This window comes from Haliotis rubra, unplaced genomic scaffold, assembly GCF_003918875.1.
Source record: "Haliotis rubra isolate DU_JTF1 unplaced genomic scaffold, ASM391887v1 Scf1015, whole genome shotgun sequence".
Lineage (NCBI taxonomy): Eukaryota > Metazoa > Mollusca > Gastropoda > Lepetellida > Haliotidae > Haliotis > Haliotis rubra.
In genome coordinates, this window is record NW_025764910.1 from 110047 (window position 1) to 135684 (window position 25638).

The 25638-nt window shown below is 37.6% G+C and overlaps 1 long non-coding RNA gene across 1 annotated transcript; it reads left to right on the top strand.

Moving 5' to 3' along the window:
• Positions 1-6199: 6199 nt before the first annotated feature.
• LOC124269565 lies at positions 6200-23859 on the top strand. Its single transcript, XR_006896540.1, has 3 exons — positions 6200-6280; positions 18399-18401; positions 23850-23859. It is a non-coding gene; the product is annotated as an uncharacterized LOC124269565 (long non-coding RNA).
• The last annotated feature ends 1779 nt before the right edge of the window (positions 23860-25638 follow it).

Below are 25638 nucleotides of genomic sequence, written 5' to 3' on the forward strand. Positions count from 1 at the left end.
TCAGGACCCACGCTTGTCTCTTTAAATAATTAAATAACTGAACTAAATAACTTTAATAACATCACCTAAAGAAACCGCGAACTGTGAAGAAGATGTGACGATGACACCTGACGATTTGATTTTGATTCCTTGCCGATGCAAAGATGGTTTTGACATTTCTGTCCCTGTTTTACACCAAAGAATTCGATGTGTCAGCCTGAAAGAATGGAGATTGGCAAGCACAGCATGAAATCGCATAGGTGATGAGTTGATGAGATGAAGCACGTTTGTGTTGATCTTGTATAAGGTGTACAAATGTATACGAAACAAAACCTTTGTGAGGTGTTGATTCTCCATACATGAAAAACTACATGTACAAACATCAGTAAGGTAGAAGATAAAGGAGTTTACTTCCTCGAAAATGTTTATCATGGTGGATTGGTTCCATATAACTATAATGAGACGTGCATCCGTAAACTATTTGTATTGGCAATAGCATCTATTCTCTACTTTCAGTTTTAGTTTATTCATTATTTGCTTTAATGATAATTGTATTCAATTCCTAAATTTTCAACCTTCGCTAAACACCTTAGCACAAAGTGTGAAAATGTTCACATCAAGTATCACAAACTCCAGTCCTATATTTTGCAAGGCGAGCATTTCATTAGCTGTATTGTTATATATTCACCAGTGACTGAAGAAGGTACCAATCATCAAATACGGCATGGGGAATAATTGCAAGTATCACAAATGGTTTCTTGATGTCAGTCGGTCACTGGAGCAGCCACGGGCAAACCGTCTGATTGATCCTTAGTTGGGGGGATTAATCCTGCGTTAACGACGTTGTGCCTCTAGAAAACGTGGTCTTAACCGGAGACGTCTGCCTCGTGGGTCCTTAGACGCTTCTTAATCGTTTCAGTGAGAAACGTGATATTCCTTTATGTCCTCTAAATAGCTGCGAGTTCTTGACATTCTTTTCAAGACAAAGTCGCGGACCCAGCACCAGTCAAACTCAACGACCTCCTAGAGTACGGCTAGTTGCTGACATCATTGTCCAAGGTGTTTCCTCACCTATCTCCATAGGTAGAAACCTGAAATCAGCCTGAAATGTTTTGGGTATGTCTGTTTCAGTTGAATGTGGGGAAGCTGTGTCTTCGAGTCCATATTACATCTGACGTCATATACCCAAACAATCTGATGAAATATTGTAACCTACAATTGAACACCTATAGAGCATATGGGGCTTTCAAATTATACATAACACATAGACGGTCTACCATGGTTTGTATTTGTATACCATAAAATGACCTTTCAAATCAGAATCTACAAACACAATCAAATGTCCTTTGTCAGATCATCGAAGCAGAACAATATCCTCCCAGATCAGTCTCCAGCCTCACGGCATGTACAACCAATTCCATCCAATCCCACCAGTCATAATGGGTCTTTTGTGGACGTAAAAGTCAGAGCTATTTGACAAGTTTAGTCTGAACCATCACCCATAGCACAGCGAAAGAGAATATACGTTTCATGTGTCTGATGCCTCAAGTGTTCTCGTCATTAATACCAACCTAACATAATACCAACTTTTCCAATTCGATTCAGTGTTACCATGTATACGATTGCAAAAGACATATTGTCGCTGGCGATGGTTAGGACAAATTCGAGAGACACCATTTAATAAAATAAAATGTCCATTTAAACATATAAATAGTCATAGTCATATTGATGGAAACTAAAGGAGACTGCGATGTGTCCTATTACTTCATCATGGCAGCCACATCCCCACTAGACACATTGACAAGGGAGTATATGAGTATTCATACAACAAACCGTTTAGGCTGGGTTAGCCTATCATTGGAACAGTAACTGGTGAAATCGATCTTGATATAATGATGTAGTGCTGTAATCAATAGTAAAACTGACTGTGTCCGCCCCTAGCCTATCGAATCTTTCCGATATGGTTTGAATATGGAATCCGATTCAATACGTCCCATGTGCCCATAGTAATGGTAATGACGAACAGACATAAAGGAGGAATAACGCTAAATCTATTGCCCGGTTACTCGATTGAGTGATTTAACGTCAAATCGGCAATATTGCAGCCATATCGTGACGAGAACAGTTGATATCAATATTCAAATCAATAAATGTATAACGTAAAAACCTGTCATCGGAGGACAGTGAAAATACTAGAATATTGCAGCTCTTGATTTAAAACTAGTACGCTATCATAAAAATATATCACGCGAGACCACAGTACAATATAAGAACGGGCTATATAGATCACCAGCAACTGAAGGCTGATCAGCATACTAAGTATCATGGGGACTTACAGTATCTTTGCTACCTGCATAGACCCTAGTTGGATTTACATCATCCCTTCAGCAACCGGCGATTGTAGTCGATCTTAGCCACAATTAAAATCACAAAAATTCTACGCTTAAAATCCTGTTTGAAATTTACTTTGAGAGTTTTGGGACTTACATACCCTCTCGGGAGGACAATAATTCTACAATACTTTAACCCCCTTGAATGTACAGCCACTAACAATCTGAGTTATTAATTTAACCTTCCAATCATAAAATATGTATCTATTTACAAATCAGTTAACAAATCTAATTCCTTTAAAAATGCAATAATTAATTGAGAACTTGTATTATTAAAAAGATCCTTCATAGTTCCTTGTTACTCGATGAACTTCAGATCGTTAAGGGACATAAGACGTCGTTATAGGACTTCATAGTAATGTTCATCATTCGTTTATCTCACAGAATGTCCAACCTAACAGATTTATATGTAGATTCATACATCTCATTTGTCTATATGGAAGAGTAGTCCGCTCTACAATAGATTAGAATTCCTTTCACCGAAACAAAAACAATGCTAGTTTAAGCCTGAACATAGATTTAAAGCAGTAGCCAGAAAAGTATATGTCAGAAACCGATTTATTAATGTCTTTCGACTTAAATTCAATATCCTATTTAGAGTTTAATGTTAGATTCTTTGCCATATTGTAAAACACTCATGATCACCACAGGGGAGTTAGATAAATCATGAAATTTCTGTTTAAAATTTGTACATAATCCAAAGTAAAGGGAGAAGAAAGTACCCATATTGGCTCCAGGGTTTAGGGAACACGGACAGGGGAAAATCTGGACAAGTGAAAAGAACCCGCACAGAAAAATGCAACCCAGATAAATCACGAAAACACAAATAAATCACCTTTACTGAATTTGCCTTTTTGCCAAGAATGTGTGCACGCTAGAAATGGCATGAATATGTGGGACACTACTGACTCCAAATAATCCATCAAGAAGTGTACAATGGGATTAAGGCAGCTCCATTGTTGGAGTGGTTTCTGCTGAAGTCAGGTTCCAAGGATTGTGAATGTATTATATCATTATTTAAGAGCACTATCAAAGTGCAACGGCCTAATCCAGGTCACGGTTGCCAAATATTGCAATATCGGAACACAAATCTGAAACAAGTTTCATCTCATGATAGGAAGATATCCATAGCTTAGTTTGGGGTATTGTCTGCACTGACAATAGGATTTCAAAACTCTTGCATAATTAATTAACAATTTCTGTTGAGAAATAAATCTAAAGTTGGAGCTTCACTGTTCCTCTGCTTTCTGTGGCAATGTTTACGGCGACAATAGCGACGACGGTTCGCGCTGGGCAGCAGGTGTGCAAATGAGCATTATTCTCCATCTTGGCACTAAAACCGATATATATATAACAGAGATTATAGTTCATCTTATTGTTGAGTGTCAAGTTTCTGAAATCAAATGCATGAAAAGTTATAAAATATATCGTTATTATGACCGTTTGTTTCCATGGAACCTAGTGCGCTCTGTCATGTCTCAGAAAGGAAGCATGCCATTTCTAATTTGCTCTATCGACAGCTCACCAAGTTTGAATAATATGATTGTACTTTGGAAAATAATTGCAAAATCACCTTTTGCAACTATTTGCTAACCTCAGGAAGTAATTTTGTTATCAATCTTATTAGGATTTAGGATACACAGACGATCTATCTAAGTTGCGTATCAAATTTCACATGCTTTACATACAACGTCCACATTCAACAGAAATCTTGGCAAAAGGTATAATTGTCTTGATTGTGATATTCCGACTGCATCATGGCCACGTGTATATACATCGCTGTCAAACAGAAATGATATATGTTGTTTGCAAGAAGGTAAAGATGTCCTCGAATGCGGCTCTTGCCAGAAACACCTGCAAAGGCAAATCAGTTCTTCAATAGAATTGGCACGCTCACACATGGTACAAGTCAAAATAGCATATTGTATAATTTTGTCACTGAATTTGGCATTTTGAGAATCATCCACATATCTGACATTAACCTTTTGAAAGCTTTTCTGCTTGAGTATTATGAAAAGGGGGGTCACACAATGGCATGGGATAAATACTCATTACCTCCACTGATGAAAACAACATTCAGTACCTCAGCACTATAACTGTAGTTTTACAACAACGCGCATCTTGAGACATCCGTAACGTGCTGTGATGTCCAGTTGTTAACTGACCTTTATGTATCCACTTTCATACTCTTAACAGCCTCAATGATCCATGGACAAATAATTCACGTGAATCAGTGATAAACCACGTTTCCCTAACCTTGAGTAAATACTGCAGTTGTCAGCTTGCGTTACCCAGGAATGCTTCAATTTCAGGATAATACAAGAAAAGAGAATCATTACGAAATGGAACGATCGCATGTTCCCACACAACAACGTCATAGAACATATTACATTTGCAAGGAACGTCCACCGAGATAAGGACTAAAGTATTACGTTAAGGGATTTTCTATGATATTTTCTGTTATTGGTTACCTAACTTCCTGTAATAAACCGAAAACACGATGCCACCATTCTTTTTATAAACAATAACATTTCACATTAGTGAAACATCTCTCTTGAGTTCCACATAACAGTGGGAGAAACAGGAATATATCTGTCATCAAAAACAAACAATAGATTTAACCTAATTCGGCTTGAAAATTAGTCCCAATCTGGATTTATTGCCTCTGGGAGTTTTTGTACTTTTAAGTATTGCACACCAGAGTGTACTAGAGTTCGGTAATTCTGTGGCAAGGTCCTAGGGCAGCCCTTTCACAGAAGCAATGACGTCAATTATTACAAGAGTGTCAAGTCGGCACTTGATTGTTTGTTTAGCACTGTTAGCCAGCAAGACGTATTTTTATTGTTAATTATGTGAGTGGCCGGTGTCCTCGCTGAGTTTTAGTGATTCGTTCATATAATTCTTACCTTAACGTCACTTCTTCCTTACCGAGAAGATCCCATTTCCGCTGTTAATCGTTTATGTTTGATAATTATATGAATCAAAATCCAGAATCACGACATACTTTTGAAACAGAATATTGCAGATATTTCTTGTGATTATGGAACGGGTTTTCCTGTGTATTGTACGAATTTTGAGAAATTTACAATATCACAATCCTCACCTCAGTGACATGGAATATGTTAAATATTATTCTGCTCTGTTGTCAAACAATGCTTACGAGTAAAAAAAACACCACTGACCATTCGCCGTAACATTAATGCATAAAGGCATTTATTGTTCCTTAAATAACCATTAGTAAAACCTATTACTGAAGGATGGCAGTCAGGCCCTGCTTCCCATGTTCCTCCATCGGTGGGAAACCTTGTTAAGAAATATATGACTATTCATACAGGCAAACGGTTTAGGCTGGGTCAACCTGTCACTGGGACAAACACGCCAGTTACTTCCCAAATTGGTGGAACTGATCCTGATATAAAGATTTGGTAAGTGCAGCAATCAATTCTGACACTGACAGCGCCTGACCAAAGTGTCTCGAGTGGCTGGTCCACACAGGGTTAGAATAAAGATTCTTACATCCTCGGAGCCCAAGACATTGCCATGGAACTTGCAATATGAAGTTGTCATTGGTCTGTAAGACTGTACTTGGCACACATAACGTCATGTCTCTCTCACCTGTCCATTTCTCTCCCATGGGTCAATAATGGCGTTTTTTTCCGTTAAGCCCATTTTGTTTTGTTTTACTTGTTTGTGGTTCAACACCGCACACAACCATATTCCAGCATCATGTCGCTAGTGTGTAAATATTCTAGCCTAGACTACACAACCCAGTGATCACCAGCATGAGCATCTAAGGCAATTGTGATACGATGACATGTACCAACCAATTCAGCGTTACCACCCGATCCCGTTGGTCACTTCTTACGACAAGCATGGTTTGCTGAAGACCCCTTCTTACCCGGATCATCACGGTATAGTTTTGCAAGCACTTGATGTGTTCTCATTCTCAAATTTGTCCAGTGTTTAAAGGCAACATATCCGTTTTGTTTTAATTTGTAGATATACCCCAATTATAAATACCTGTCATGTACAATCCACAACAGACCTTTCCATTTTTGTGTAAAGTTTAGAGTTTCAAATCAATCACCCTTGGTTGTGCATTTACTTTGATAAATACAGTGTAAGTGTTTAAGACTTCTAGGACAAGGAACAATTTATTTCTGTTTTTGGACAGCCTGGCTGTAAAATATATATTTCACGCCAAACTAACAAAATAAGTAAACTAAGTGCTTAAGACTTCTAGGACAAGGAACCATTTATTTCTGTTTTTGGACATCCTGACTGTAATATATATATATGTTTCACGCCAAACTAACAAAGTAGACATTGACAAACTCTTGGTGTGAGTTCTTTAGGAAATATGATCCGTCCTTCATTATCAATATGGCAATCTACAATCAACGTGTGAGGTACAATGATGTATTAAGCCGAAGACATGCAATCAGAAACGTATCTGATTCAACTTGGTTTCAAGAATCGGAAACCTTTATCATTAAAGGACACTGAAATTGTCAGCTGTCAATGTAAAAACTTTCAACATGAACATTTCTTGAGGAGACAGAAAAAGAGACACTATTTATCACCTCTTTTTTCTCACATCACCCTGTCAGTGGTGTATTTACACATCCAGTATTCTCTCTTGATTTAGGATTGCTCTCCTTCGCCCAATCCAAATCAATGCCACTTTTAAGCCTACATGATGATTTACAGTAGTAATCAGTGGTCTTGAAAATATATTTCAGATGAAGGAGGTATTGATATCGATCCAATTGAATTCTACATCTCAGCTGCCTCTCATCATTGTTTTGTTATGTGATGTAACGTTCTGTGTCCTCTCGTAAATAATTTTATGCAGGAAAGTTAAATAAATCATCAATCATTACATCTTAAGTGTGTAATTTGTACATAATCAAATGCAAGGCACTTTGAATGGTTTCTGTAATGGTCTTGATGATTTAATGTAAACCGGATACTGATAAGGAAACGTAAATCATGACAGTCTATATCTTTTCTAGGGATTTTGTGTCATTGCGTCAAAACTAGTTCTAAACATCAAGTTATTTCTGTAAATAAGCGAGCAAATGAGCTGCTCCTGAGATGCTAACTAATCCATCAACAAGTCTACACACGTTCCTTAAGGAAAGGAAATAAAGTTTACTTTCCAAGTTATCAATAAAAACTGATCTTTACGTCTCCAGACAAATGTGGGCGCTTTATATTAAAGGGTTGCATTTATTTCAAATATCGTTCTGTTAATGACAATACAATATAGATTTTGAAACGTGCCATTGGTAGAGTACAGATGACGTATTAGAAAAATACACGTATTACACGACCTAAAATGGACTTATGTAAAAACATCTTGTGAGCTCAATAAAGAAATTTCAGGACCCACGCTTGTCTCTTTAAATAATTAAATAACTGAACTAAATAACTTTAATAACATCACCTAAAGAAACCGCGAAGTGTGAAGAAGAAATGACGATGACACCTGACGATTTGATTTTGATTCCTTGCCGATGCAAAGATGGTTTTGACATTTCTGTCCCTGTTTTGCACCAAAGAAATCGATGTGTCAGCCTGAAAGAATGGAGGTTGGAATTGCATGGGTGATGAGTTGATGAGTTGAAGCACGTTTGTGTTGATCTTGTATAAGGTGTACAAATGTATACGAAACAAAAACCTTTGTGAGGTGTTGATTCTCCATACATGAAAAACTACATGTACAAACATCAGTAAGGTAGAAGAAAAAGGAGTTTTCTACTCTCCTCGAAAATGTTTATCATGGTGGATTGGTTCCATATAACTATAGTGACACGTGCATCTGTAAACTAAGTTTGTTTGTATTGTCCATAGCATCTAGTTTCTACTGTCAGTTTAGTTTATTCATTATTTGCTTTAATGATAATTGTATTCAATTCCTAAATTTTCAACCTTCGCTAAACACCTTAGCACAAAGTGTGAAAATGTTCACATCAAGTATCACAAACTCCAGTCCTAAATTTTGCAAGGCGAGTATTTCAATAGCTGTATTGTTATATATTCACCAGTGACTGAAGAAGGTACCAATCATCAAATACGGCATGGGGAATAATTGCAAGTATCCCCATTGTTTCTTGATGTCAGTCGGTCACTGGAGCAGCCATGGGCAAACCGTCTGATTGATCCTTAGTTGGGGGGATTAATCCTGCGTTAACGACGTTGTGCGTCTAGAAAGCTTGGTCTTAACCGGAGACGTCTGCCTCGTGGGTCCTTAGACGCTTCTTAATCGTTTCAGTGAGAAACGTGATATTCATTTATGTCCTCTAAATAGCTGCGAGTTCTTGACATTCTTTTCAAGGCAAAGTCGCGGACCCAACACCAGTCAAACTCAACGACCACCTAGAGTACGGCTAGTTGCTGACATCATTGTCCAAGGCGTTTCCTCATCTATCTCCATAGGTAGAAACCTGAAATCAACCTGAAATGTTTTGGGTATGTCTGTTTCAATTGAATGTGGGGAAGCTGTGTCTTCGAGTCCATATTACATCTGAAGTCATATACCCAAACAATCTGATGAAATATTGTAACCTACAATTGAACACCTATAGAGCGTATGGGGCTTTCAAATTATACATAACACATAGACGGTCTACCTTAGTTTGTATTTGTATACCCCAAAATGACCTTTCCAATCACAATCTACAAACACATTCAAATGTCCTATGTCAGATCATCGAAGCAGAACAATATCCTCCCAGACCAGTCTCCAGCCTCACGGCATGTACAAGCAATCCATCCAATCCCACCAGTCATAATGGGTCTTTTGTGGACGTAACAGTCAGAGTTATTTGACAAGTTTAGTCTGAACCATCAGCGATGGTTAGGACAAATTCATGAGACACCATTCATGAATGTCCATTTAAACATATAAATAGTTGCGTCAGTTTCGTCATATTGATGGAAACTAAAGGAGACTGCGATGTGTCCTATTACTTCATCATGGCAGCCACATGCCCCACCTCGTGCTCCCCTCCACTAGACACATTGACAGAGTACATGAGTATTCATACAACAAACCGTTTAGGCTGGGTCAGCCTATCATTGGAACAGTAACTTCCGAAACTGGTGAAATCAATCTTGATATAATGATATAGTGCTGCAATCAATACTAAAACTGAGTGTGTCTGCCCCTAGCCTATCGAATCCCTCCGATATGGTGGGAATATGGAATCCGATTCAATACATCCCATGTGCCCATAGTGAAGGTAATGACAACCAGACATAAGGGAGGAATAACGCTAAATCTATTGCCCTTGTTACTCGAAAGAGTGAGTTAAAATTTAACGTCACATCGGCAATATTGCAGCCATATCGTGACGAGAACAGTTGATATCAATATTCAAATCAATAAATGTATAACGTAAAAACCTGTCATCGAAGGACAGTGAAAATACTAGAATATCGCAGTTCTTGATTTAAAACTAGTACGCTATCATAAAAATATATCACGAGAGACCACAGTACAATATAAGAACGGGTATATAGATCACCAGCAACTGAAGGTTGATCAGCATACTAAGGACCATGGGGACTTACAGTACCTTTGCTACCTACATGGACCCTAGTTGGATTTACATCATCCCTTCAGCAGCCGGCGATTGTAGTCAATCTTAGCCATAATTAAAATCACAAAAATTCTACGCTTAAAATCCTGGTAAGTTACTTTGAGAGTTTTGGGACTTACATACCCTCTCGGGAGGACAATAATTTTACAATACTTTAACCCCCTTGTTGGAACAGCCACTAACAATCTGAGTTATTAATTTAACCTTCCAATCATAAAATATGTATCTATTTACAAATCAGTTAACAAATCTAATTCCTTTAAAAATGCAATAATTAAATGAGAACGTATATTATTAAAAAGATTCTTCAAAGTTCCTTGTTACTCGATGAACTTCAGATCGTTAAGGGACATAAGACGTCATTATAGGACTTCATAGTAATGTTCATCATTCGTTTATCTCACAGAATGTCCAACCTAACAGATTTATATGTAGATTCATACATCTCATTTGTCTATATGGGAGAGTAGTCCGCCCTACAATAGATTAGAATTCCTTTCACCGAAACAAAAACAATGCTCGTTTAAGCCTGAACATTGATTTAAAGCAGTAACCAGAAAAGTATATGTCAGAAACAGATTTATTAATGTCTTTCGACTTAAATTCAATATCCTATTTAGAGTTTAATGTTAGATTCTGTGCCATATTGTAAAACACTCATGATCACCACAGGGGAGTTAGATAAATCATGAAATTTCAGTTTAAAATTTGTACATAATCCAAAGTAAGGGGAGAAGAAAGTACCCATATTGGCTCCAGGGTTTAGGGAACACGGACAGGGGAAAACCTGGACAAGTGAAAATAACCTGCACAGAAAAATGCAACCAAGATAAATCATGAAAACACAAATAAATATATTTTACTGAATGTGCCTTTTTGCCAAGAATGTGTGAATATGTGGGACACTGATGACTCCAAATAATCCATGAAGAAGTGTACGATGGGAACAAGGCAGCTCCATTGTTCCCATGGTTTCTGCTGACATCAGATTTTACAGGATTGTGAATGTATTATATCATTATTTAAGAGCACTATCAAAGTGCAACGGCCTAATCCAGGTCACGGTTGCCAAGTATTGCAATATGGGAACACAAATCTGAAACATTTTTCATCTCATGATTGGAAAATATCCATAGCTTAGTTTGGGGTATTGTCTACACTGACAATAGGATTTCAAAACTCTTGCATAATTAATAAGTCATTTTTGTTGAGAAATAAATCTAAAGTTTAAGCTACACTGTTCCTCTGGTTTCTGTGGCAATGTTTACGGCGACAATAGCGACGACGGTTTCGCGCTGGACATTGGGCGATGCAAGCAAATAAGGAAAACCAAGTTCTATGGATAGTCAACTTCTTTATTGCAATGAGTGCGATGAGTGCGGTGTAGGTGTCAAAAGACACTATGGTGAGAATCTCTATATACACACTATGCAGCTATTTATATATTCTCCATGTTACAACTCTTTGTATCACGTGCTTGATAACGGTTGTTAGTACATACACCGAAACGTCATAGAACTTGGTTTTCCTTCATCTATAAAACTTCTAAAATACCTTTCAAAGAAGTGAGCAAATAAGCATTATTCTCCATCTGGGCACAAAAAGAGATCTATATAACAGACAATATAGTTCATCTTAGTGTTGAGTGACAAGTTTCTGAAATGAAATGCATGAAAGGTTATGAAATATTTTGTTATCATGACCAAATCCTTAAGGTTGACTGTTATGTTGCTCACATCAAATACATGAAAGATTATAAAAAGTTTGGTTATTAAGACCAATCCCTTATAAGAAACATGCCAATGTTGACGGCTGTTATATATTAAGGTAACTCTCTCAACTGACACATCTCTCTTCAATGGTTTGCAGGGTGAATATCAAATCTTTGCCTCAGTCAATTAAGGATTGACTATGTATTTCGGTTCATTGAGGTGTGAATCGAAACACCGATGAGCATTCATGCCTCAATGAACCGAAGGTTTACTTTTAAAACCAGCACGTGACCTTTAAACCGTATTATACACAACATATTAAAAAACGGACGATCGACCCCCAAGGACTGAAGCTAGATCGACATACTAGAAATAACTGTACATGTTCTTGAATGCGATCTTGGTGTTTCTTCAGAAAATGTCCCAGAAGTCCTGACCTGTTGCCACGCCATTTCAGTATACAGTCATACATGACTGTGAATTTATGCATATTTCGTTACATTCGACCAAGCGTTTGTTTCCATGGAACCTAAAGCGCTCTGTCATGTCCCAGAAAGGAATCATGTCATTTCTAATTTGCTCTATCGACAGCTCACCACGTTTGAATAATGTGATTGCACTTTGGAAAATAATTGCAAAATCACCAATTTGCAACTACATATATTTGCTAACCTCAGGAAATGATTTTGTTATCAATCTTATTAGGATACACAGACGATCTATCTCAGGTGCGTATCAAATTTCACATGCTTTACATACACCTTCATAACAGAAATCTTGGCAAAAGGTATAATTGTCTTGATTGTAATATTCCGACTGTATCAGGAGCACGTGTATATACATCGCTGTCAAACAGAAATGATGTCAGTTGTTTACAAGAAGGTAAAGATGTCCTCGAATGCGGCTCTTGTTAGAAACACGTGCAAAGGCAAATCAATTCTTCAATAGAATTGGCACGCTCACACATGGTACAAGTCAAAATAGGACATTGTATAATTTTGTCACTGAATTTGGCAATTTTGTTAATCATCCACATATCTAACATAAACCTTTTGAAAGCTTTTCTGCTTGAGTATTATGAAAAGGGGGTCACACAATGGCATGGGATAAATACTCATTACCTCCACTGATGAAAACAACATTCAGTACCTCAGCACCATAACTGTATGTTTTACAACAACGCGCATCTTGAGACATCCGTAACGTGCTGTGATGTCCAGTTTTAACTGATGTATCCACTTTCATACTCTTAACAGCCTCAATGATCAATGGACAAATAATTCACGTGAATCAGTGATAAACCACGTTTCCCTAACCTTGAGTAAATACTGCAGGTGTCAGCTTGCGTTACCCAGGAATGCTTCAATTTCAGGATAATACAAGAAAAGAAAATCATTACGAAATGGAACGATCGCATGTTCCCACACAACAACGTTATAGAACATATTACATTTGCAAGGAACGTCCACCGAGATAGGGACTAAAATATTACGTTAAGGGAATTTCTATTTTATTTTACTGTTATTGGTTACCTAACTTCCTGTAATAAAACGAAAACACGGTGCCACCATTCCTTTTATAAACAATAACATTTCACATTAGTGAAACATCTCTCTTGAGTTCCACATAACAATGGGAGAAACAGGAATATATCTGTCATGAAAGACAAACAATATATTTAACCTAATTCGGCTTGAAAATTAGCCCCAATCTGGATTTAGTGCCTCTGGGAGTTTTTGTACTTTTAAGTATTGCACACCAGAGTGTACTAGATTTCGGTAATTCTGTGGCAAGGTCCTAGGACAGCCCTTTCATTGAAGCAATGACGTCCATTATTACAAGAGCGTCAAGTCGGCACTTGATTGTTTGTGTAGCACAGTTAGCCAGCAAGACGTATTTTTATTGTTAATTATGTGAGTTGCCGGTGTCCTCACTGAGTTTTAGTGATTCGTTTCCGCGGTTAATCGTTTGTGTTTGATAATTATATGAATCAAAATCCAGAATCACGACATACTTTTGAAACAGAATATTGCAGATGTTTCTTGTGATTATGGAACGGGTTTTCCTGTGTATTGTTTGAATTGTGAGAAATATATCATATGACAATCCTAGCCTCAGTGACCTGGTATATGTTGCAATATTATTCTGCTCTATTGTCAAACAATGCTTACGAGTTAAAAAACCCACTGACCATTCACCGTAACATTAATGCATAAAGGCATTTATTGTTTCTTAAATAACCATTAGTATAACCTATTACTGATGGATGGCAGTCAAGCCCTGTCTCCTACGTTCCCTCCATCGTTAGCAAACCTTGTTAAGAAATATATGACTATTCATACAGGCAAACGGTTTAGGCTGGGTCAACCTATCACTGGGACAAACACGCCAGTTACTTCCCAAATTGGTGGAACTGATCCTGATATAAAGATTTGGTAAGTGCAGCAATCAATTCTGACATTGACAGCGTCTGCCCCAAGTGTCTCGAGTGGCTGGTCCACGCAGGGTTAGAATCGAGATTCTTACATCTTCGGAGCCCAAGACATTGCCACGGAACTTGCAATATGAAGTTGTCATTAGTCTGTCAGACTGTACTTGGCACACATAACGTCATCTCTCTCTCACCTGTCCATTAAGAGCGTTCTTTTCTGTTAAGCCCATTTTGTTTTGTTTTATTTGTTTGTGGTTCAACACCGCACACAACCATATTCCAGCATCGTATCGCTAGTGTGTAAATATTCTAGCCTAGACCACACAACCCAGTGGTCACTAGCATGAGCATCTGAGGCAATTGTGATACGATGACATGTGCCAACCAATTCAGTACTACCGCCCGATCCCGTTGGTCACTTCTTACGACAAGCACGGTTTGCTGAACATCACTTCTTACCCGGATCATCGCGGGATAGTTTTGCAAGCACTTGATGTGTTCTCAGTCTCAAGTGTGTCCAGTGTTTAAAGGCAACATATCCCTTTTATTTTAATTTGTAGATATACCACAAGAATAATACCTGTCATGTACAATCCACAACAGACTTTTCCATTATTTGTGTAAAGTTTAGAGTTTCATATCAATAACTCTTGGTCAGGCATTTACTTTGATAAATACAGTATAAGTGTTTAAGACTTCTAGGACAAGGAACAATTTATTTCTGTTTTTGGACATCCTGACTGTAATATATATATTTCACGCCAGACTAACAAAGTAGACATTACAAACTCTTCGTTTGAGTTCTTTAGGAAATATGATCCGTCCTTCATTATCAATATGACAATCTACAATAAACGTGTGAGGTTCAACGATGTATTCAGCCGAAGACATGCGATCAGAACCGTATCTGATTCAACTTGGTTTGAAAAATCGGAAACCTTTATCATTAAAAGATACTAAAATTGTCAGCTGTCAATGTAAAAACTTTCAACATGAACATTTCATGAGGAGACAGAAAAAGAGGCCCTACTTATCCCCCTTTTTTTCTCACATCACCCTGTCAGTGGTGTATTTACACATCCAGTATTCTCTCTTGATTTAGGATTGCTTTCCTTCGCCGAATCCAAATCAATGCCACTTTTAAGCCTACATGATGATTTACAGTAGTAATCAGTGGTCTTGAAAATATATTTCAGATGAAGGAGGTATTAATATCAATCCAATTGAATTCTACATCTCAGCTGCCTCTCAACGTTGTTTTTGTGTATGTGATGTAACGTTCTGTGTCCTCTCGTAAAAAAAGTTATGCAGGAAAGTTAAATAAATCATCAATCACTTTACATCTTAAGTGTGTAATTTGTACATAATCAAATGCAAGGCACTTTGAATGATTTGTGTAATGGCCTTGATGATTTAACGTAAACCGGATACTGATAAGGTTTACGTGTCATTGCGTCAAAACTAGTTCTAAACATCAAGTTATTTCTTTAATGAGCGAGCAAGTGAGCTGCTCCTGAGACGCCAAGTCTACACACGTTCCTTAAGCAAAGGAAATAAAGTGTTGTTTTCAAGTTATCAAGAAAAACTGATCTTTACGTCTCCAGACAAATGTGGGCGCTTTATATTAAAGGGTTGCATTTATTTCAAATATCGTTTTGTTAATGACAATACAATATAGATTTTAAAATGTGCCATTGGTAGAGTACAGATGACGTATTAGAAAAATACACGTATTACACGACCTAAAATGGACTCATGTAAAAACATCTTGTGAGCTCCATAAAGAAATTTCATCGTCCGCGAAAATGCAACAATTAACTTGCTGAGACAAGGTTGTCTACCCTAAACACTTTCAAAAAAGAATTTTTATTCAGTAAGACGTATGTCTTTAGTTATGAAGAAAACAAAACAGAGAAACATGGTCCAGTAATCCATTTAATGCTATATTGCTGAGACTGATATGTCTTTTTCTACAAGTGACCCTGTTTTACCATAACCAAAAGATAGTAGATTAATAGAATATATACTGGGAGGTGAAAGGTGACACTCCGCTCCTTTAGCCTCTGAGACGATACTGTGACTGACATTGTGGTACTATCCAAGATTGCTTCGATTTTGATATGCTATAAAGGCACAAAAAAACTCTGTAGAAATAAGCCAGATTTATTGTCCCTTCACAACCATTATGATAAAGACATTACTCTGGACTCGGAACGTATGATGGCCCATACATGCTATAGTGGTTGAACTTACTCTGCGAAAAGATGTCTTATTGTTGTTAATGCGCTTTTTGTCCATCTGAAAAATGGCTTCTCAAAATAGAATTATAAAAGAGGCACCACGAGTTCAACAATTTAATCAATAACAGTCATACTATGCGAGGAATAGCTGCAGTATATTGAAACAGAGCCCCACTTTGTTGTATATACAGTTCCAGCAGATGAAACCCAATATGTTCTTTCGGCAGAGGCCATTGAGACAAATAGTTTGTTCAACCAAACTGAAACTGGATATTTGCAGTGCACATTTAGTCACCGTCTGAATATATCTAACCTGTGAAGTTCCGGGTTAAAATATTTATCTTCAGTAAGCCATGTTTGTCATAAAAGGCGACTAACGGGATCGGGTGGTCACGCTCGCTCACTTCGTTGACACATGTCATCAGTTCCCAATTTAGCAGATCGATGCTCATGCTGTTGATCACTGGCTTGTCTGGTCCAGACTCGATTATTTACAGACCACCGCCATAAAGCTGGAATATTGCTGAGTGCGGCGTAAAACTAAACTCAATCACTCTGAATATATATTCGTGTGGGGGGTTAGCAATGTCATTGTAGATGACATATGTTTGGGTTATTGTACATTTTTGTGCAGTAAATGTCAGTAATGGTAGGGGAAGTTTTACAGAGCCACACGATGGATCTTCTCAAAGTGCTAAAGAATCAGGATGGTGTTCCTTATCTGCATTGATTGTCACTGTAATATAATCCGTATTCACTGCGGCAAGTGAAAAGGCCGTGTATCACAATCACTACAATAGGAGTGAAGTGTGAATTAGAGTCAATGAACGTTGCAGCTAAATAGTTGGTGAATCGTGAACAAATAGTTTTGGCTTATTACTGTATTGAAAGCCATAAGAATATTCTATTTTATAATTCGTTGAATCTCAAATGTATCACATGTGTACCAAAATGAGCTTTAGAACATGAAAAGAATATCACCATGAGAGCCAGAAAGCTTCACATTTAGGATGAAACTTCATGTTTCAATCATTAGGTGCAATAACGTTACTCTTAATGAAATATAAAGGTGACCTGTCGTCAGAGTGAACGTTGTAAATATTTAACTACATATGCAACCCAAACGCCTCTGTCACAGAAGATATTTCATTAATAAGATAAATCGATATTTCCTTTGGGATATTGCTGCAAAGAAACTACATCACGTGAATATGTCAACGAATATGACTTCATCGGATATCATGACATCACAACTAAATGACATCACTAGTCTCTCTGCCACTGAAACTGGTTAGATTTACCTTTTACATTAAACTCTATATATAACTGAGCCAGTGAAGATCGGCCACACGTGAAATATGTGTGGACGATAGTGGAAAAGTTGAATAATTTGTTACTTCCATTCTTTGAGGCTTATACCATGTATGTATGTATGTATGTATGTATGTATGTATGTATGTATGTATGTATGTATGTATGTATGTATGTATGTATGTATGTATGTATGTATGTATGTATGTATGTATGTATGTATGTATGTATGTATGTATGTATGTATGTATGTATGTATGTATGTATGTATGTATGCATGCATGTATGTATTCTACAATTATGTATATCAGTATTGAATATCAAAATGTTTACCTGGGCTGGGTGTCTCAGATAAACCTCTTGAATGTGAATTCGATATATGCAACATGATTGTTTTCATGGTAACTTAAATAACATCACCTAAACAAACTGCGAACTGTGAAGAAGTTATGACGATGACAGCTGATGATTTGATTTTGATTCCTTGCCGATGTAAAGATGGTTTGACATTTCTGTTCCTGTTTTTTCACCAATGAAATCGATGTGTCAGTCTGAAAAAACGAAGATTGGCAACTACAGCATGAAAGTGCATGGGCGATGAGTTGAAGCACGTTTGTGTTGATCTTGTGTAAGGTGTACAAACGTATACGAAACAAAAACCTTTGTGAGGTGTTGATTTTTTCATACATGAAAAACTACATGAAAACATCAGTAAGGTAGAAGATAAGGGTGTTTTCTACTCCCCTCAAAAATGTTTATCATGGTGGATTGGTTCCATCTAACTATAGTGACACGTGCATCCATTAATACGGTTTCTTTCTAATGTCAACAGCATCTATTTTCCAATTTCGGTATTTAGTTTATTCATTATTTGCTTTAGTGATACGTGTGTTCAATTCCTAAATTTTCAACCTTCGCTAGACACCTTAGCACAAAGTGTGAAAATGTTCACATCAAGTATCACAAACTCCAGTCCTATATTTTGCAATGCGAGCATTAGGTACAGAAGAACGTACAGGAATAGTTCCATTTCATTAGCTGTATTGTTATAAATAGTAACCCAGTGAAGCATGCATTTTGTTCAAATAATTCACTTGTTAATTGTTATAAATTCAACAGTAACTGACTTTTCATCACAATTATCACAGATTGTCTGAAGAAGGTACCCATCACCAAATACGGCATGGGAAATAATTACGAGTATCACAAATGGTTTCCTGATGTCAGTCGGTCACTGGAACAGCCACGAGCAAACCGTCTGATTGATCCTTAGTTGGGGTATTAATCCGGCGTTAACGACGTTGTGCGTCTAGAAAACGTGGTCTTAAGAAGAGGCGTCTGCCTCGTGGGTCCCTAGACGCTATTGAATCGTTTTAGTGGTCAGAGTGATATTCACTTACGTCTTCTAAATAGCTGCGAGTTCTTGACATTCTTTTTCAAGACAAAGTCGCGGACCCAGCACCAGTCAAACTCAACAACCTCCGTGAGTACGGCTAATTGCTGACATCATTGGTCCGAGCGTTTCCTCAGCTGTCTCCATAGATAGGAAAAATACAGATATCAACGTGAAATACTTAGGTATACTAGTAGCTGTTTGAGTTGAATGTGGGGCTACTGTATCTTGATTCTATATTGCATGTTTGAACATGACCGTTATACATCCAAACAATCTGATGAAACATTGTAACCTATAAGTGAACGCTTATAGAACGAACGGGCCTTTCACAAAATACTAGACGAACAGACTACACCTGCCAACAATGATTTGTATTTGTATGCCACACCATGACCTTTCCCATCACAATCTACCAAAAGCATTTTTATGTTTTCCCGTATCAGCCACCCCGTCTTTATTCAGACCATCGAAGCAGAACAATAGCCTGCCAGATCAGTCTCCGACCTCTTGGGTTGTACAACCAATTCCATAATGGGTCTTTGAAGAACGAAACAGTCAAATTTATCAGATAACAGTTTGATAAAATGTCCATTTAAATAGTCGCGTTGATTTAGCATGTTTGATCGAACCCAAAGGAGACAGTGAGGTGTATTTTTACTTCATCATGGCAACCACGTCCTAAAGCTCTCGTTTCTCTCCATTAGACCCCTTGACAGTGAGTATATGACTATTCATACAACACACTATTTAGGCTTGGTCAGCCTATCATTGGAACAAACATGCCAGTAGCTTCCGAAATTGGTGAAACTGATCTTGATATAGCGTTGTGGTAAGTGCTGCAATCAATACTAAAACTGACAATGTCTGCCCAAGTCACTCCTACATGATGAGAATATGGAATCAGATTCAACACATAACGTGTGTCCATAGTGACGGGCACAAACTACTCGAAAGGTCTAAGTGTGCTCAAATGTTGCTGCAGACCTGATTGTCGACGGTGCTGATTTTCCGGGTCTGGTTGTGCTCTGTGTTTCATTTGAGGTAATAATGTACAGACGCAAGGGAGAAATAACGCCGAATCTATTATCACTCGATGAACCTCAGATGTTCGAAAGTTACGTGGATCCTAAAGGGACCAAAGGCGTCATCATTGAGATCGTAGTAATGTTCAGCGTTCTGTTTTATCAGAGAATGTCTAACCGGAGAGATTATATCGTATTTGTCAGTACGAGAGAGTAGTCCGTACAACACTAGCCTGGAACTTTCCCTTCCACGTGAAGCAAGAGTACCACTGGTTCAGCACGATACTTTCACCTTTTCACGAACACATCGTATTATTGCTAATTCTAGTGATTCATAAGCACATTCACAGATTAAAATTCACAGATTCACTCTCATACTTTACAACCATTCAGAAATAACCCGTAAATAAAGATTGTGTACGTTAAAATAACTGTAGGGGGATGGGATCTTCGTGAATAAGAGACGAATATGGTAAATACAATGGAGATGCTAGATACACATGCTTCGAGCTTTCTGAAGATTGATCACAAGCATATTTGAAGAAGGATTCTGGTATCTTATTTACATCTTACGCAATTTCTTGTACAAATAGAAGAATTTGATTAAGGTTTGGGAGTAACAAAGGTTAAGCTGTTTGAGTATCAAATGTAAATATGGTGGCAAGAAAGTGGAAATTCATTATTGTCTGGATCTGAACTCCATCTGTTTTCCATTATACTGTTGAATAAGAGAACATTCATGTCCATCGCCACCACTTGTATTGAGTTTAGGTGACTAGACACGTTGGATGCCAGATATGTATTGAACCTGGAAATGGAAATGAAACATGATAACTTACGTGAAGTATTATTGCTGTTTCAGCGTCGGGACTATTTGTATTCATATGATAATTATATGCTTAACCCAACATCTCACATTTCTGGCTGGTGATTGTACCTGAAGCCTACCCTCAACTATCAAAAATATTCTTAGTTCAACCCTGAACTCCCATGAAACTACCAATATACTTTCTGTGTGGAGAATACTTTGTTTCTTGTCCGCTAGCTTTGCGAACTTACGAGGCATTGATAAAGTCGTCGTCGAATCGTGTTGGATAATGGCGACTGTGTCTACAAACTGCATCTTGAGCCATACTTACAGTCATCGCGTACAGTTACCCAGCGAGACATGTATGTTTTGACGCCACTGATGACTTTATCTATCTAATCTATAAGTACACGATGGACCTAAAGAATGACTTGAAGATGTCGATTTTTGTACATATGTATAAAATGTTCCAATGCCAACTGCAACGCCCCAGGGCTACTTCTGGGCCCTTGTTTGACAAAATAGTGAATGGTTGATATACAATATATATACAAATGAGAATCTGTATACACCTCTACAGATTAACTTACAAGGACAGCAAATAATAAGTTTGCCATTGTGATGTTATACGTAGTCTAATTTCAAACGTAACACTAATAATTTTCAGTTATGCCAACATATATCACATGCACGTCTTTCTACATACGACTTGAGTTATAATATCTGTATATTCAACGGACGTATATTGTAGGAAATTTAATATCTTACATTCCATTCCATATAACATCATTTCAGACGTGCCTTTACACGTGATCAGTATATATATGTGATCAGTGGTACTGAAAACAATTTTGTTAAAAAATGTTCATGTTAATTCAGTTTGTATGTATTAATATTAATGTCGTCGCCCAATTGTGTTATGGACACTGGCGGCTGTTTCTACAAACCACATTATGCACTACACTTGCAAGCATCGAACACAGTTACCCAGCGAGACATCTATGTTCTGACGCCACTGATGACTTCATATATCTAATTAATAACCGCTCGTTTAGTATATGTCATTTATAATAAGAATTACAAACTCGTAACACTTCTACCTGACATATTGTACACAATCGCAAATAATGAACCGGAACTGTCATGGCAGGTATTTGATAATAAGCTCCCACTTGCTGTAGTGTTATATGTTCCAATATTGAACTTTATGAATAACAACTTCTTTCCATAATTATAACCAATACCTGCTGAAAGCAGTATCGATTGCTTCCAAGGGAAGAATATATATGAATCCTTATATGAGATCAGTAGTCCTGAAAATAGTTTTGTTAAAAAAATGTTCATGTTAATTCAGTTTTTGTTAATTCTACGTTATTCCAAGTGTAACGTACGGTTCTGTGCCATAAGGAGCTATATGCAGGACGTTTGCATAAATCATCCATCTATTAATATCTTAGGATTGTAACGTGTACATAATCAAGTTGAAGGTAACTGGATTGATGTGCATAAAAGCAATGGCATTCTAGTGACAAATGTATTACACATGTTAATATGGTTTATACTGTGTTTGTGAATGCTGAACACATACATCAGTTTTGTGCAAGGGCTATTTACATGTATGAATTCTTGCGACACCTTATTTCCATTAAGGAGTAATACCTATTCATATTAATTTATTGATATATAAAAAAAATCGAGCTATATCACTGTGATGGTTCTTACTAATACATTGTACAGATAGTCATGTGTTGTTTTTTTGATATAAGGAGAACTTCAGCTACAACACGCCAAGAGGGGTGTTTACTTTTGGAATCACCATTATCATGTAGTATGAGCGACTTGAGGGCATTAATGGGTACAACAAGGACTGGTCGGCTCGGAGTCAGTATAATGTGTCTGAGTGGGGTATTCATGCTTCACTGCGGCTTGGTATCTCAGTGGGCTAGCACTATAAAACCAGCCTCAGTCTGGGCTAGTACAAGCAGCTGCACCTACACATACACACTCATGCACGTCGTCATATGAGCGAAATATTCTCCAGCGCGACGTTAAACCCAATTTCACCTCACCTCACCTCATTGACTTGATGAACTCACCACAGGTCTTTACTGTCTGTATTAGCTGGTAGTGTGGTATATCTTGGCATAGTATGCATTTATACAACACTTTACTCATTGATTCAACGATAAAGCCATTAACACAACAAAGTATTTCGAGAAATCCTGAGCTTCGATATTTGATTTCCTAAAGACCCGTGAAGATCAAGGTTAGAACTGGTCTTCAGTAACCCATGTTTGCTGTGAAAAAGGGACTAACGGGATCCGGTGGTCAGATTCGCTGACTTGGTTGACACATGTCACCGTATCCCAATTGCGTAGATGGATGCTCATGCTGTTGATCAGTGGATTGTCTGGTCCAGACGCTATTATTTACAGAACGCCGCAATAGAGCTGGGATATTGCTGAGTGCGGCTTAAATCTAAACACACTCCCTCAATGATTTTCTAAAGTTTATATTTTCAAAGAAACCATCAGAGCATTACTAAACGTTAGCATGTATCGTACTCTTTGAATAAAGCCTCATTATCTATACAAATGATGTAGCGACTGCACACTTTCAAGTCAATATCGACCGTATTTTTGTCAGAGATGAATGTTTCCGAATCTCATATACAGAATCACCAATTCAAAATAAGATCAATATTTGTCATATGCAGTTTATATTCAATCCTTTACTGATACGTCATTATATATATGGCAATGTGACAAAATGCATCCACAAGACGTGCGTTTTTATATGGCAAGAAACGCAGGAAGACGTCACATCTACTTGAGAGTAGCCTGACATATATCTTCTATATAATGGGCTCACTGGTCACCATGACCTGAAACATTGACTGCTTCTGACTGTCTATGCTCTTTTGCGTCCTGGAGATGGTAACTGTCTGCCCGAGCCACATCAATAAGAGCCTCTCATCACTGCAATATACATACATTTAACGATAATGGTTATTCTTCTGAAAACTTTCTGAAGCTTCTTGGCTAGGCTTTTTTGGATACAAAAAGAACTTGCTTCAATACTCCCAATACCTTTTCTTTTGACCAGGAAGTACCCAGTTAAGTGATATGGTTTATTTCAATGAAGCTACGAGCGTACATGGAAGGGATAGTGTCCACCGTCTCCAGTCATGAGCATGTAAATCAACACAATATTTCCACACCAGATTTCACCACTATCCACATAACACATATAGGAACAACTTTGAAATGTGTAACTTATTGATGTAAATTATTGACCGTATCTCAGGATCATTATCCAAAACAATGTTAACTGCAGAAAGAAATACCTGGTTTAAATCATTATATTCATATGGTGTGGGGTTTCTGGTTAAACAAGTAGCCAGTGGAAAACAACATCAATCTTTGTTGAACAAAGATCACTGGATTGTAAAATGCATAACATTTTGGGAAGATGAATAACATCGATATTCCACAGTTCTAACATTATAAACAAATTAACTGTTAGATGATGTATATGTCTCCTTACGCTACATTCTGTATTATTGCGATGTAACAACAAAATAAGGTTTTGTACGATTGAGCGATCTATGTAAAATGCATGAAAGCAAGTTCGTTGGTTTATTATTTCCCGCCGCCCTCAGCAATATTCCAGCTATATGGCAGCGGTCTGTTGATAATCGAAGCTGGACCAGACACTCGAGAGATCAACAGCATCGATCCACGCAACTGGGATACGATGACATGTTTCAACCAAGTCAGCCAGCCTGACCACCCGATCCCGTTAGTCGACTCTTACGACAAGCATAGGTAACCGAAGACCAATGCTAAGCGGGACCTTCACGGGTTTGACAGCAAGTATACCGAGGATGAACCCCTCATATTTGAATGCCCAGTACTATCATTTCAATGATAAACATCACGATTTACGTAATTCACTACAACTAACGATGGTTTTAATGTGTTAAATTTCCTAAACTTTTCAATTGCGATTGTAATTAACAATTATAAAGTTGTTAAAGATTTGATGAGAAGCCTTAAATGGGGGCAATCAAAATTTGCAAATATCACTGTTCACTCATACATGTATTATTTTGAATTTGTGTTACCCTTGTGTCAAAGAATATGCTATCCTGTGGTCTGAGCATCATAAAAGTGAGAGTTGATCGCGAAAATACCCTTTATGTTGCTCAGTTTCATTATCATCTCTGGAATTGATTTGGAGAAGAAGTTTAACATTTGTATACTAAAATCAAATACACTACTACTTGTTTAGAACCACTTTGAAAATAACAATTCTTCGAGTGTTTAAGATTTATTTCAACACACTTGTTTGCAATGTACGCCTTTGGGCAGACTGTTGGTGCATGTAGGACCCAACAAGAGGAATCGAAACCCACCCCCTCAGGCCTTACGGAACAGGCATCTCATAATATCCGATATATCTCATAGAATTGACGCTCTCTTATCTGAAGCCTTATCGCCAGGGACAATTGAACAGTGAGCTCCTTATATCAGATGCGTTTCAGACTCTTGCCTGTTTCTGAAGTAGATGTTCAATCTGGAAGCATCAAACTTTAATCGCATGGCATCGTTTGTCCGCTTGTAAATGCATTGCGTCATTTACGGGGGAGGAAACAGTATTCGGACTAAATAAACCCTGCATGTCACGATTTTAATTTTGTTTTGTCCTGAATTGATGCGAGCAAACAAAGAGATGGAAAC